This window comes from Pongo pygmaeus, chromosome 16 (genome assembly GCF_028885625.2).
Source record: "Pongo pygmaeus isolate AG05252 chromosome 16, NHGRI_mPonPyg2-v2.0_pri, whole genome shotgun sequence".
Taxonomy (NCBI): Eukaryota; Metazoa; Chordata; class Mammalia; order Primates; family Hominidae; genus Pongo; species Pongo pygmaeus.
The window spans coordinates 94633114-94637451 of NC_072389.2; the positions used below are offsets into that span (position 1 = coordinate 94633114).

General features: G+C 44.5%; 1 pseudogene; it reads right to left on the minus strand.

Moving 5' to 3' along the window:
* Positions 1-1708: 1708 nt before the first annotated feature.
* On the minus strand, positions 1709-2591 carry LOC129013894 (F-actin-capping protein subunit alpha-2-like; annotated as a pseudogene).
* Positions 2592-4338: the final 1747 nt, after the last annotated feature.

Sequence of the window (4338 nt, forward strand, 5' to 3'; positions counted from 1 at the left end):
TCCCCAGACCCAGCACCCCCAACCCTGTTCTCTTGCTGTTACCCATCAACAGGCTTCCTGCTGTTTCCCGACCCCAGTGCAAGAGCCACAGAAGGCAGCTCTCTGAGGGCACCAAGCCAGGCAAGGCTGAGCATCCTCCCAGGGAGTGAGAGATCAGCTTCCCAAAGAAAGGTCTTCGATTTCTAGTCTCTTAAAAATGCTTCAAATAAAACAAAAGGGGTTCTACAGCTACAAACGTTTGAGGAATTTGGCTAACCCAAGTTCAACCCGTCCCCTCCTTTCCCTTCCCACACCTATCTCAAAAACCTACAGTAACCTGCTAAGTTGGGACCACACAGTGGTTAAGGCATGGGTTTTGTTTTGAAGGCAATTTTCAAATACACACAAGTAGAATGATTAGTAAAATCAACTCTGGACCAAAGGAGTTAAGGACATAACACCCCAAAATACCCTGACCTGGCATATTGATTATTTCAAGCCGAAAGCATCTGAGAAGCAGCAGTTGTAGATAAGATAGGATCTTCTGAGCCACCCTTTTGTCACCTCCCCATGGATTCTTCTTGCCTGCTGCCTAGATAGAGTAGATTTATCAAGGCAGGGGAATTGCAATAGAGAAAGACTTTTATACACGTAGGGCCAGCTACACAGAAGATCGGAGTTTTTTTTCTTTTTTGAGTTCAGGATTATATATATTATAATTTGCCTTGTTATAATACATTTGTGGCCTTATGATAAAAATAACTCAGGGACATATGGAATTCAAGCTGATTTGCGTAACTGTCACAAGAAAAAAGCATTAAATGCATTTCTGAAGTAAGTATTTTCATTTAATTTCAGAATCTCAAAACAGCATTAGACCTTGCCTTGTTTAAAAAAAAATTAAGTTAAATACTAAGCTAAATAACCTTCTTGAAAGGTTTAAAAACACAACTGTCAGGCCTCTGAGCCCAAGCCAAGCCATCACATCCCCTGTGACTTGCACGTATATGCCCAGATGGCCTGAAGTAACTGAAGAATCACAAAAGAAGTGAATATGCCCTGCCCCACATTAACTGATGACATTCCACCACGAAAGAAGTGTAAATGGCCGGTCCTTGCCTTAAGTGATGACATTACCTTGTGAAAGTCCTTTTCCTGGCTCATCCTGGCTCAAAAATCACCCCCACTGAGCACCTTGCGACCCCCACTCCTGCCCACCAGAGAACAAACCCCCTTTGACTAATTTTCCTTTATCTACCCAAATCCTACAGCCCCACCCTTATCTCCCTTCGCTGACTCTCTTTGCGGACCCAGCCCACCTGCACCCAGGTGAAATAAACGCTTTATTGCTCACACAAAGCCTGTTTGGTGGTCTCTTCACACGGACGTGCATGAAAACAACTGATACAGAAAATGTTTTCCCTCTAATCTCAACCTTACATAAATGGAACAGGTGAGGAAGACAAGGTAGACAATTTCTTTAGCAGCACATATGGCTAAATCCATCAACCACCAACTGCGGAAATATCAAAAATTAACCATTTCATAAACCAAAAGATAACAATTTTAGGGTTACAGTAAGTAAAATATTTTTGAAACACTTCAAAAACTTTTAACCATAAACTAGAAGAATCATCTCTTCATTGTAAGAAAGGACTAACAGAAAGTAAGACATTTAAACTAGATTGATTTTCAATCCTCTTAGAACAAAATGAAAAATAATGGTGGATTAGCTAAGCTTTGTGCTCTAATCAAACTAATTACAGTGATTTTAAATGGCAACAGCCCATCTGACTGGGCAGCTTGACAGTTCAGAATACTTTTGCAATAATTTTTTAACGCAAAGACACTAAAATGATCCGGTCACGCAATGTTCATCTTATGCATTCTGCATCTGTTTGCCAATCTCGTAGCTAAAGATCTTGTTCCAATCAATCTTAGTGCGTGTAAGTGGCAATTGTCGATGTAAGGCTTTGAAAGTAGTGTCCGACATTGTCTGATAATTCTCCCTGATGGCAGTCTGGTATTCATTTTCTGCAGCTTCTACAATCTTTGTAAATTCTTTTGCTGTTTGCACTTCATTAGACACTGTTAGGGAATCTTGTATATCTTTATGACTCACTAGCTGAACATTACTGTCTTCATAATAATGAACCTGAATTTTCAAGATGCCAACCACTTGAGTGGTTGAAGGAGTGATTATAAACCTCTACTCTGACCTCCAACGACCATTCCAAAAGTTTTTTGCTTGGAACTGATGGCTTTCTATGCATGCAATAGTGGTTTACTGTCCATCTATTTTTTTTGCTATACACAGTGCAGACTCCATTCGGGTAATGTTCTTTTACGTAAGCTCGCAGAGTAGTTTCTACTGAAGTTCTCCATGATTCAATTGCATTTTCTACTTCACAGGGTCTTGGATCAGTTGCCTCGTTTCTGAAGTGACCAAATTTAAAACAGATTCTGTTCTTTGGATCCTAAAACTTTCCATTTCCCAAGTCGCCATGTTTTGTTATCAATACCTGATCTTAATAACCTTCCATTTTTACAGGAGTAAACTGCTCCAAGTTATACTGTGCAGATGCACGGGCTGCTTTTTCCCTTCTCTTCATCAGACAACTCCTCCTCCAGACCCGCCATCTTCCTTCTAGCGACAAACTGCAGCGGGGGCGGGGATGGGGGCGGGGGCGGGGATGGGGGCGGGGATGGGGGCGGGGGCGGGGGCAGGGGCGGGGCGGCAGCAGTGGCCACCTGACTTACTCCTTTCCGTGCGGTGCTCGGCGCTGCGCACCACCACCAGAGTTTTATTATTTACTCAAATCAGCCTCCTCAAAAATTGGAGGCTGAGGTTTTTCGAAGACAGTTTGGGGGAAGGGCGGGTGGCTAGGCAATGGGTGCTTGCTGCCGATTGGCTCGGGGTGCAATCACAGGGGTGTGGAAAATGGTCTTCCTGTACTGAGTTGCTTCTGGGTGGGGCCACAGGAGCAGCTGGCCGGTCCACGTGGAGTCACCAGTTGTCAGAAATGCAAAAAGACAACTCAAAAGGCCAATCTTAGGTTCTGTCATAATGATGTTATCTGCAGGAGTAACTGGGAAATTTGCATAGCTTTTTTTTTCTTTTCTTTTCTTTTTTTGTTCTGCTCTGCTGCCCAGGCTGGGCTGCAGTGATACTATCTCAGCTCACTGCAACCTCTGCCTCCTGGGTTCAAGCGATTCTCCCACCTCAGCCTCCTGAGTAGCTGGGATTACAGGTTTGCGCTACCATGCCTGGCTAATTTTTGTATTTTTAGTAGAGATAGGGTTTCACCATGTTGGCCAGGCTGGTCTGGAACTCCTGACCTCAAGTGATCCTCTCGTCTCAGCCTCCCAAAGTGTTGGGATTACAGGCATGAGCCACTGCGCCCAGCCCATGTCTTTGTGTAAAATAATTTTTTTTTTAAATAAATAGAGACAAGGTCTCAGTATATTGCCCAGGCTAGTCTCGAACTCCTGGGGTCAAGAGATCCTCCTGCCTTGGCCTCCCAAAGTCCTGGGATTACAGGTGTGAGTCACCGTATCTGGCTGGAATTGGCATATCTCATGACCTCCAGAATAATGGCTGCAGTCATTTATGTCTACACCTCTAGTGGTCTCTCATTAGCGTTGTAGAAAAAAACTGGGTTCTTTTCTCACAATCATGACAGGCTCACAGACACTTTGAAGGGTGAGAAGGGTAGGATTTATCGGGTGAAAAGGAACAACAAATAAAGGGAACAGGGATTCTTAGCAAAGCAAGAGTCCTGCTAGCAGGCTTCCCGCCTCACAGATTGAATTCCAGGTTACCACCCAGGAACAGGAGAGGCCAGATTCCTCTCCCCTGCAAAGGGCGCAAACTTCCCATGGCTCCACCCCATTCTCCCCCAACACCCCCGTTCTCCCAGTGCCTTCATAAAACTGATTATTCTTTGTCCAAAAGGCTTTCTGCTTTAGTCATTTCTTAGGTCTTCACTCTCTTGTGAAGATCCTCACGTGTATGTAAAATTAATAAAACTTGTAGCTGGGCTTGGTGGCTCACGCCTGTAATCCCACCACTTTGGAAGGCCAAGGCAGGAGGATCGCTTTAGCCTGGGAGCTCAAGACCAGGCTGGGCAACATAGGGAGACTCTACAAAAAATTTAAATACTGGCTGGGTGTGGTGGTGCATGCCTGTAGTCCCAGCTGCTCGGGAGGTTGAGGTAGGAGGATTCCTTGAGCCCAGGAATTTGAGGCTGCAGTGAGCTGTGATCACACCACTGCACTCCAGCCTCGGTGACAGAGCCAGACCCTGTCTCAAAAACAACAAACAAACAACAAAAAACTTGTATGCTTTTCTCTTGTTAA